This window comes from Syngnathus scovelli, chromosome 3 (assembly GCF_024217435.2).
Source record: "Syngnathus scovelli strain Florida chromosome 3, RoL_Ssco_1.2, whole genome shotgun sequence".
NCBI classification, from domain to species: domain Eukaryota; kingdom Metazoa; phylum Chordata; class Actinopteri; order Syngnathiformes; family Syngnathidae; genus Syngnathus; species Syngnathus scovelli.
In genome coordinates, this window is record NC_090849.1 from 1,978,076 (window position 1) to 1,990,207 (window position 12,132).

Genomic DNA, 12,132 nt, shown 5'->3' on the forward strand with positions numbered 1-12,132 from the left:
CTTCATGCTCAGTGGTCAACGCGGCACTCTCTAGCTGCCAAGAGCACTTTTTACTATGCACACCCAACCAGAGTGACGGGAGGAGCACATTTCAGAAAACGTGCTCAGCTCGTCGAGAAAATGCGATTTAAGCAATAAAATTAAAAATGCACCTAAAACCTAAACCAAACGTTGCAGGTGGTTATTTCTTCATGCTCAGTGGTCAACGCGGCACTCTCTAGCTGCCAAGAGCACTTTTTACTATGCACACCCAACCAGAGTGACGGGAGGAGAACATTTCGGAAAACGTGCTCAGCTCATCGAGAAAATGCGATTTAAGCAATAAAATTAAAAATGCACCTAAAACCTAAACCAAACGTTGCGGGTGGTTATTTCTTCATGCGCAGTGGTCAACGCGGCACTCTCTAGCTGCCAAGAGCACTTTTTACTATGTGCACCCAACCAGAGTGACGGGAGGAGCACATTTCAGAAAACGTGCTCAGCTCGTCGAGAAAATGCGATTTAAGCAACACAATTAAAAATGCACCTAAAACCCAAACCAAAAGTTGCAGGTGGTTATTTCTTCATGCGCAGCAGTCAACGCGGCACTCTCTAGCTGCCAAGAGCACTTTTTACTATGCGCACCCAACCAGAGTGACGGGAGGAGCGCATTTCAGAAAACGTGCTCAGCTCGTCGAGAAAATGCGATTTAAGCAATAAAATTAAAAATGCACCTAAAACATAAACCAAACGTTGCAGGTGGTTATTTCTTCATGCGCAGTGGTCAACGCGGCACTCTCTAGCTGCCAAGAGCACTTTTTACGATGCGCACCCAACCAGAGTGACGGGAGGAGCGCATTTCAGAAAACGTGCTCAGCTCGACGAGAAAATGCGATTTAAGCAATAAAATTAAAAATGCACCCAAAACCTAAACCAAACGTTGCAGGTGGTTATTTCTTCATGCGCAGTGGTCAACGCGGCACTCTCTAGCTGCCAAGAGCACTTTTTACTATGCGCACCCAACCAGAGTGACGGGAGGAGCAAATTTCAGAAAACGTGCTCAGCTCGTCGAGAAAATGCGATTTAAGCAATAAAATTAAAAATGCACCTAAAACCTAAACCAAACGTTGCAGGTGGTTATTTCTTCATGCGCTGTGGTCAACGCGGCACTCTCTAGCTGCCAAGAGCACTTTTTACTATCCGCACCCAACCAGAGTGACGGGAGGAGCACATTTCAGAAAACGTGCTCAGCTCGTCGAGAAAATGCGATTTAAGCAATAAAATTAAAAATGCACCTAAAACCTAAACCAAACGTTGCAGGTGGTTATTTCTTCATGCGCAGTGGTCAACGCGGCACTCTCTAGCTGCCAAGAGCACTTTTTACTATGTGCACCCAATCAGAGTGACGGGAGGAGCACATTTCAGAAAACGTGCTCAGCTCGTCGAGAAAATGCGATTTAAGCAATAAAATTAAAAATGCACCCAAAACCTAAACCAAACGTTGCAGGTGGTTATTTCTTCATGCGCAGTGGTCAACGCGGCACTCTCTAGCTGCCAAGAGCACTTTTTACTATGCGCACCCAACCAGAGTGACGGGAGGAGCACATTTCAGAAAACGTGCTCAGCTCGTCGAAAAATGCGATTTAAGCAATAAAATTAAAAATGCACCTAAAACCTAAACCAAAAGTTGCAGGTGGTTATTTCTTCATGCGCAGTGGTCAACGCGGCACTCTCTAGCTGCCAAGAGCACTTTTTACTATGCGCACCCAACCAGAGTGACGGGAGGAGCACATTTCAGAAAACGTGCTCAGCTCGTCGAGAAAATGCGATTTAAGCAATAAAATTAAAAATGCACCTAAAACCTAAACCAAACGTTGCAGGTGGTTATTTCTTCATGCGCAGTGGTCAACGCGGCACTCTCTAGCTGCCAAGAGCACTTTTTACTATGTGCACCCAATCAGAGTTACGGGAGGAGCACATTTCAGAAAACGTGCTCAGCTCGTCGAGAAAATGCGATTTAAGCAATAAAATTAAAAATGCACCCAAAACCTAAACCAAACGTTGCAGGTGGTTATTTCTTCATGCGCAGTAGTCAACGCGGCACTCTCTAGCTGCCAAGAGCACTTTTTACTATGCGCACCCAACCAGAGTGACGGGAGGAGCGCATTTCAGAAAACGTGCTCAGCTCGACGAGAAAATGCGATTTAAGCAATACAATTAAAAATGCACCCAAAACCTAAACCAAACGTTGCAGGTGGTTATTTCTTCATGCGCAGTGGTCAACGCGGCACTCTCTAGCTGCCAAGAGCACTTTTTACTATGCGCACCCAACCAGAGTGACGGGAGGAGCACATTTCAGAAAACGTGCTCAGCTCGTCGAGAAAATGCGATTTAAGCAATACAATTAAAAATGCACCCAAAACCTAAACCAAACGTTGCAGGTGGTTATTTCTTCATTCGCAGTGGTCAACGCGGCACTCTCTAGCTGCCAAGAGCACTTTTTACTATGCGCACCCAACCAGAGTGACGGGAGGAGCACATTTCAGAAAACGTGCTCAGCTCGTCGAGAAAATGCGATTCAAGCAATAAAATTAAAAATGCACCTAAAACCTAAACCAAACGTTGCAGGTGGTTATTTCTTCATGCGCAGCAGTCAACGCGGCACTCTCTAGCTGCCAAGGGCACTTTTTACTATGCGCACCCAACCAGAGTGACTGGAGGAGCACATTTTAGAAAACGTGCTCAGCTCGTCGAGAAAATGCGATTTAAGCAATAAAATTAAAAATGCACCTAAAACCTAAACCAAACGTTGCAGGTGGTTATTTCTTCATATGCAGCAGTCAACGCGGCACTCTCTAGCTGCCAAGAGCACTTTTTACTATGCGCACCCAACCAGAGTGACGGGAGGAGCACATTTCAGAAAACGTGCTCAGCTCGTCCAGAAAACACTATTTAAGCAATAAAATAAAAAATGCACTTAAAACCTAAACCAAACGTTGCAGATGGTCATTTCTTCATGCGCAGTGGTCAACGCGGCACTCTCTAGCTGCCAAGAGCACTTTTTACTATGCGCACCCAACCAGAGTGACGGGAGGAGCACATTTCAGAAAACGTGCTCAGCTCGTCGAGAAAATGCGATTTAAGCGCAGTGGTCAACGCGGCACTATCTAGCTGCCAAGAGCACTTTTTACTATGCGCACCCAACCAGAGTGACGGGAGGAGCACATTTCAGAAAACGTGCTCAGCTCGTCGAGAAAATGCAATTTAAGCAATAAAATTAAAAATGCACCCAAAACCTAAACCAAACGTTGCAGATGGTCATTTATTCATGCGCAGTGGTCAACGCGGCACTCTCTAGCTGCCAAGAGCACTTTTTACTATGCACACCAAACCAGAGTGACGGGAGGAGCACATTTCAGAAAACGTGCTCAGCTCGACGAGAAAATGCGATTTAAGCAATAAAATTAAAAATGCGCCCAAAACCTAAACCAAACGTTGCAGTTGGTTATTTCTTCATGCGCAGTGGTCAACGCGGCACTCTCTAGCTGCCAAGAGCACTTTTTACTATGCGCACCCAACCAGAGAGACGGGAGGAGCACATTTCAGAAAACGTGCTCAGCTCGTCCAGAAAATGCGATTTAAGCAATAAAATTAAAAATGCACCTAAAACCTAAACCAAACGTTGCAGATGGTCATTTCTTCATGCGCAGTGGTCAACGCGGCACTCTCTAGCTGCCAAGAGCACTTTTTACTATGCACACCCAACCAGAGTGACGGGAGGAGCACATTTCAGAAAACGTGCTCAGCTCGTCGAGAAAATGCGATTTAAGCAATAAAATTAAAAATGCACCTAAAACCTAAACCAAACGTTGCAGGTGGTTATTTCTTCATGCTCAGTGGTCAACGCGGCACTCTCTAGCTGCCAAGAGCACTTTTTACTATGCACACCCAACCAGAGTGACGGGAGGAGAACATTTCGGAAAACGTGCTCAGCTCGTCGAGAAAATGCGATTTAAGCAATAAAATTAAAAATGCACCTAAAACCTAAACCAAACGTTGCAAGTGGTTATTTCTTCATGCGCAGTGGTCAACGCGGCACTCTCTAGCTGCCAAGAGCACTTTTTACTATGCGCACCTAACCAGAGTGACGGGAGGAGCACATTTCAGAAAACGTGCTCAGCTCGTCGAGAAAATGTGATTTGAGCAATAAAATTAAAAATGCACCTAAAACCTAAACCAAACGTTGCAGATGGTCATTTCTTCATGCGCAGTGGTCAACGCGGCACTCTCTAGCTGCCAAGAGCACTTTTTACTATGCGCACCCAACCAGAGTGACGGGAGGAGCACATTTCAGAAAACGTGCTCAGCTCGTCGAGAAAATGCGATTTAAGCGCAGTGGTCAACGCGGCACTATCTAGCTGCCAAGAGCACTTTTTACTATGCGCACCCAACCAGAGTGACGGGAGGAGCACATTTCAGAAAACGTGCTCAGCTCGTCGAGAAAATGCAATTTAAGCAATAAAATTAAAAATGCACCCAAAATCTAAACCAAACGTTGCAGATGGTCATTTATTCATGCGCAGTGGTCAACGCGGCACTCTCTAGCTGCCAAGAGCACTTTTTACTATGCACACCAAACCAGAGTGACGGGAGGAGCACATTTCAGAAAACGTGCTCAGCTCGACGAGAAAATGCGATTTAAGCAATAAAATTAAAAATGCACCTAAAACCTAAACCAAACGTTGCAGGTGGTTATTTCTTCATGCGCAGTGGTCAACGCGGCACTCTCTAGCTGCCAAGAGCACTTTTTACTATGCGCACCCAACCAGAGTGACGGGAGGAGCACATTTCAGAAAACGTGCTCAGCTCGTCGAGAAAATGCGATTTAAGCAATACTATTAAAAATGCACATAAAACCTAAACCAAACGTTGCAGGTGGTTATCTCTTCATGCGCAGTGGTCAACGCGGCACTCTCTAGCTGCCAAGAGCACTTTTTACTATGCGCACCCAACCAGAGTGACAGGAGGAGCACATTTCAGAAAACGTGCTCAGCTCGTCGAGAAAATGTGATTTAAGCAACAAAATTAAAAATGCACCTAAAACCTAAACCAAACGTTGCAGGTGGTTATTTCTTCATGCGCAGCAGTCAACGCGGCACTCTCGAGCTACCAAGAGCACTTTTTACTATGCGCACCCAACCAGAGTGACGGGAGGAGCACATTCCAGAAAACGTGCTCAGCTCGTCGAGAAAATGCGATTCAAGCAATAAAATTAAAAATGCACCTAAAACCTAAACCAAACGTTGCAGGTGGTTATTTATTCATGCGTAGTGGTCAACGCGGCACTCTCTAGCTGCCAAGAGCACTTTTTACTATGCGCACCCAACCAGAGTGACGGGAGGAGCACATTTCAGAAAACGTGCTCAGCTCGTCGAGAAAATGCGATTTAAGCAATAAAATTAAAAATGCACCTAAAACCTAAACCAAACGTTGCAGGTGGTTATTTCTTCATGCGCAGTGGTCAACGCGGCACTCTCTAGCTGCCAAGAGCACTTTTTACTATGCGCACCCAACCAGAGTGACGGGAGGAGCACATTTCAGAAAACGTGCTCAGCTCGTCGAGAAAATGCGATTTAAGCAATAAAATTAAAAATGCACCTAGAACCTAAACCAAACGTTGCAGGTGGTTATTTCTTCATGTGCAGTGGTCAACGCGGCACTATCTAGCTGCCAAGAGCAATTTTTACTATGCGCACCCAACCAGAGTGACGGGAGGAGCACATTTCAGAAAACGTGCTCAGCTCGTCGAGAAAATGCGATTTAAGCAATAAAATTAAAAATGCACCTAAAACCTAAACCAAACGTTGCAGGTGGTTATTTCTTCATGCACAGTGGTCAACGCAGCACTCTCTAGCTGCCAAGAGCACTTTTTACTATGCGCACCCAACCAGAGTGACGGGAGGAGCAGATTTCAGAAAACGTGCTCAGCTCGTCGAGAAAATGCAATTTAAGCAATAAAATTAAAAATGCACCCAAAACCTAAACCAAACGTTGCAGATGGTCATTTCTTCATGCGCAGTGGTCAACGCGGCACTCTCTAGCTGCCAAGAGCACTTTTTACTATGCACACCCAACCAGAGTGACGGGAGGAGCACATTTCAGAAAACGTGCTCAGCTCGACGAGAAAATACGATTTAAGCAATAAAATTAAAAATGCACCCAAAACCTAAACCAAACGTTGCAGATGGTCATTTATTCATGCGCAGTGGTCAACGCGGCACTCTCTAGCTGCCAAGAGCACTTTTTACTATGCACACCCAACCAGAGTGACGGGAGGAGCACATTTCAGAAAACGTGCTCAGCTCGACGAGAAAATACGATTTAAGCAATAAAATTAAAAATGCACCTAAAACCTAAACCAAACGTTGCAGGTGGTTATTTCTTCATGCGCAGTGGTCAACGCGGCACTCTCTAGCTGCCAAGAGCACTTTTTATTATGCGCACCCAACCAGAGTGACGGGAGGAGCACATTTCAGAAAACGTGCTCGGCTCGTCAAGAAAATGCGATTTAAGCAATAAAATTAAAAATGCACATAAAACCTAAACCAAACGTTGCAGGTGGTTATTTCTTCATGCGCAGCGGTCAACGCGGCACTCTCTAGCTACCAAGAGCACTTTTTACTATGCGCACCCAACCAGAGTGACGGGAGGAGCACATTTCAGAAAACGTGCTCAGCTCGTCGAGAAAATGCGATTTAAGCAATAAAATTAAAAATGCACCTAAAACCTAAACCAAACGTTGCAGGTCGTTATTTCTTCATGCGCAGCAGTCAACGCGGCACTCTCTAGCTACCAAGAGCACTTTTTACTATGCGCACCCAACCAGAGTGACGGGAGGAGCACATTCCAGAAAACGTGCTCAGCTCGTCGAGAAAATGCGATTTAAGCAATAAAATTAAAAATGCACCTAAAACCTAAACCAAACGTTGCAGGTGGTTATTTCTTCATGCGTAGTGGTCAACGCGGCACTCTCTAGCTGCCAAGAGCACTTTTTACTATGCGCACCCAATCAGAGTGACGGGAGGAGCACATTTGAGAAAACGTGCTCAGCTCGTCGAGAAAATGCGATTTAAGCAATAAAATTAAAAATGCACCTGAAAACCTAAACCAAACGTTGCAGGTGGTTATTTCTTCATGCGCAGTGGTCAACGCGGCACTCTCTAGCTGCCAAGAGCACTTTTTACTATGCACACCCAACCAGAGTGACGGGAGGAGCACATTTCAGAAAACGTAATCAGCTCGTCGAGAAAATGCGATTTAAGCAATAAAATTAAAAATGCACCTAAAACCTAAACCAAACGTTGCAGGTGGTTATTTCTTCATGCGCAGTGGTCAACGCGGCACTCTCTAGCTGCCAAGAGCACTTTTTACTATGCGCACCCAACCAGAGTGACGGGAGGAGCACATTTCAGAAAACGTGCTCAGCTCGTCGAGAAAATGCGATTTAAGCAATAAAATTAAAAATGCACCTAAAACCTAAACCAAACGTTGCAGGTGGTTATTTCTTCATGCGCAGTGGTCAACGCGGCACTCTCTAGTTGCCAAGATCACTTTTTACTATGCGCACCCAACCAGAGTGACGGGAGGAGCACATTTCAGAAAACGTGCTCAGCTCGTCGAGAAAATGCGATTTAAGCAATAAAATTAAAAATGCACCTAAAACCTAAACCAAACGTTGCAGGTGGTTATTTCTTAATGCGCAGTGGTCAACGCGGCACTCTCTAGCTGCCAAGAGCACTTTTTACTATGCACACCCAACCAGAGTGACGGGAGGAGCACGTTTCAGAAAACGTGCTCAGCTCGTCGAGAAAATGCGATTTAAGCAATAAAATTAAAAATGCACCTAAAACCTAAACCAAACGTTGCAGATGGTCATTTCTTTATGCGCAGTGGTCAACGCGGCACTCTCTAGCTGCCAAGAGCACTTTTTACTATGCACACCCAACCAGAGTGACGGGAGGAGCACATTTCCGAAAACGTGCTCAGCTCGACAAGAAAATGCGATTTAAGCAATAAAATTAAAAATGCACCCAAAACCTAAACCAAACGTTGCAGGTGGTTATTTCTTCATGCGCAGTGGTCAACGCGGCACTCTCTAGCTGCCAAGAGCACTTTTTACTATGCGCACCCAACCAGTGTGACGGGAGGAGCACATTTCAGAAAACGTGCTCAGCTCGTCGAGAAAATGCGATTTCAGCAATAAAAGTAAAAATGCACCTAAAACCTAAACCACACGTTGCAAGTGGTTATTTCTTCATGCGCAGTGGTCAACGCGGCACTCTCTAGCTGCCAAGAGCACTTTTTACTATGCGCACCCAACCAGAGTGACGGGAGGAGCACATTTCAGAAAACGTGCTCAGCTCGTCGAGAAAATGCGATTTAAGCAATACAATTAAAAATGCACCTAAAACCTAAACCAAACGTTGCAGATGGTTATTTCTTCATGCGCAGTGGTCAACGCGGCACTCTCTAGCTGTCAAGAGCACTTTTTACTATGCGCACCCAACCAGAGTGACGGGAGGAGCACATTTCAGAAAACGTGCTCAGCTCGTCGAGAAAATGCGATTTAAGCAATAAAATTAAAAATGCACCTAAAACCTAAACGAAACGTTGCAGGTGGTTATTTCTTCATGCGCACCAGTCAACGCGGCACTCTCTAGCTGCCAAGAGCACTTTTTACTATGCGCACCCAACCAGAGTGACGGGAGGAGCACATTCCAGAAAACGTGCTCAGCTCGTCGAGAAAATGCGATTTAAGCAATAATATTAAAAATGCACCCAAAACCTAAACCAAACGTTGCAGATGGTCATTTCTTCATGCGCAGTGGTCAACGCGGCACTCTCTAGCTGCCAAGAGCACTTTTTACTATGCACACCCAACCAGAGTGACGGGAGGAGCACATTTCAGAAAACGTGCTCAGCTCGTCGAGAAAATGCGATTTAAGCAATAAAATAAAAATGCACCCAAAACTTAAACCAAACGTTGCAGGTGGTTATTTCTTCATGCGCAGTGGTCAACGCGGCACTCTCTAGCTGCCAAGAGCACTTTTTACTATGCGCACCCAACCAGAGTGACGGGAGGAGCACATTTCAGAAAACGTGCTCAGCTCGTCGAGAAAATGCGATTTAAGCAATAAAATTAAAATGCACCTAAAACCTAAACCAAACGTTGCAGGTGGTTATTTCTTCATGCTCAGTGGTCAACGCGGCACTCTCTAGCTGCCAAGAGCACTTTTTACTATGCACACCCAACCAGAGTGACGGGAGGAGCACATTTCAGAAAACGTGCTCAGCTCGTCGAGAAAATGCGATTTAAGCAATAAAATTAAAAATGCACCTAAAACCTAAACCAAACGTTGCAGGTGGTTATTTCTTCATGCTCAGTGGTCAACGCGGCACTCTCTAGCTGCCAAGAGCACTTTTTACTATGCACACCCAACCAGAGTGACGGGAGGAGAACATTTCGGAAAACGTGCTCAGCTCATCGAGAAAATGCGATTTAAGCAATAAAATTAAAAATGCACCTAAAACCTAAACCAAACGTTGCGGGTGGTTATTTCTTCATGCCCAGTGGTCAACGTGGCACTCTCTAGCTGCCAAGAGAACTTTTTACTATGCGCACCCAACCAGAGTGACGGGAGGAGCACATTTCAGAAAACGTGCTCAGCTCGTCGAGAAAATGCGATTTAAGCAATAAAATTAAAAATGCACCTAAAACCTAAACCAAACGTTGCAGGTGGTTATTTCTTCATGCGCAGTGGTCAACGCGGCACTCTCTAGCTGCCAAGAGCACTTTTTACTATGCGCACCCAACCAGAGTGATGGGAGGAGCACATTTCAGAAAACGTGCTCAGCTCGTCGAGAAAATGTGGTGGACGTCATTTTTCTGCTGAGATGTCAGCAGTATCTTGTTTGACACAACCGTCATCTCGCTCCTGACCCAGCCGTAATCCTTCTGTTCTGTTGCACAAGATAAGAATAAGCAAGCCAAAGCAGCAAGCATACTGAGCAGTAACATTATGAATAAGTACTCATTAGAGAACGCATGATAACATACATATATACAATTTTTCTAACAAGGGTGTCCCCCGCCTACTGTCCGATGACAGCTGGGGACAAGTGGGACAGAGAATGGATCATATCTTGAATCATATGTTACGGAAAGGTGATTCCACAGATTCTTGTTGAGGCTACGTTCATATGAGCAGTGTAGGCCACCCAGAGTCAAGTCAAGTCAAGTTTATTTGTATAGCCCTAAATCACAAACAGTCTCAAAGGGCTTCACATAGCCAAAATTGACAATTATTCTCAAAGCATCCCCTGATAACATATATATAAAATGTTTCTAACAAGGGTGTCCCCCGCCTACTGTCCGATGACAGCTGGGGACAAGTGGGACAGAGAATGGATCATATCTTGAATCATATGTTACGGAAAGGTGATTCCACAGATTCTTGTTGAGGCTACGTTCATTTGAGCAGTGTAGGCCACCCAGAGTCAAGTCAAGTCAAGTCAAGTCAAGTCAAGTCAAGTCAAGTCAAGTCAAGTCAAGTCAAGTCAAGTTTATTTGTATAGCCCTAAATCACAAACAGTCTCAAAGGGCTTCACATAGCCAAAATTGACAATTATTCTCAAAGCATCCCCTGATCTTAAGCTCCCAAAAGGGCAAGGAAAAACTCAAAAAAACTCTGCCAGGGGAAAATGAGAAACCTTGAGAAGGGACCACAGATGGAAGGATCCCCCTTTCAGGATCACCAGGTTGTAATGGATGCAGAGAGGGCACAAATAATACATAATATGAAAATCTATGAAAAAATGGATGTCGGAGGTGCCCTCGATTGTCCTGGCAGTGTCTTCAAGGAGGTTGAGCTGCAGTTTTTTCATCTTGAATTGGTCCCCGAGAATCCAGCTAGCCGCTATCAGCTTTTGAGCCACCTAACCCCCTCCCCAGCCAGGGAGGGGGTGGGCAGAGAGAACAAAACAAACTCTGGCCAAATCGGCCACTACAAGTTAGTTAAAGGCCATCTCATAGAAATGTGTCTTTAAACGTGTCTTAAATGTTTCTACTGAGGTAGTAGTTCTAATATCCATTGGTAGGGCATTCCAAAGCTCTGGAGCCCGAATAGAGAATGCTCTAGACCCTGCAGACATTTTCTTGGCCCTCGGTGTAACTAAAAGACTAGCGTTTTGCGAACGAAGGTTACGAGACAGAACATAAGGAATTACTAGGTCGACGAGATATGAAGGCGCTAAGCCATGCAGTGATTTAATCGCAAATTTTTACATCAAGTGGTATTTCTGTAAAGACAGAGCCAGCATAATGATGTTAAATGTTGATATGTTTTTTGACAAACTAAACACGATTTGCAAACAAAAAGCTTTTCTGCTCAACTCTGTAACCAGTCCAAGGTCCTACTCAAAGCCTCTTAACAAGCAAATAAACACAATCACTACCACCAAAATGTCATTTCTACAAAAGATTAGGTTGTCAATAAAATTGCGCTCAGAAAACCCTAATAATAATCGAAAATCTTCTGTAAGCTCTTGTAAACTCAGCCTTGAGTCGCCAGAATCAGAATCAGCTTTCTTGGCCAAGTGTGTGCATGCCAAACAAGGACTTTGACTCCGGTTGATCAGGCAGCAATGATACAACTATGCCGATTTTCAAAACGAAAATGTAAACATTCAATCTGAATCATAGCAACTATGGAGGACCAAAAGATAAAAATAAATAAATACACCTTAAAATGTTTCATAAAAAAAGAATTAATTAGTTGTTTAATTAAATATGACTGTTGTTGTTAATCACCTAAATGTTGAACAGAGGCTGTAATTTACCAAAGTCAAATTCCTTGTTTGGCATGCTCAAACATGGTGAATAAAAACTCTTGAATCTTGATATGGAATTAAATCAAGTCAACAAATAAATAAAGGTGCCACAAAATTATTAAACGCATCATTAAATAATAAAATAGATTCTTATATTTGTACAGACTTCCAACTAGGAAAAGTGCACGAGAACACCCCTTTGAACTGTGAGGTCAGATTTGCGAAATCGGAAAAAAGGACCCCGAGTTCAGCTTAGAGGGTTTG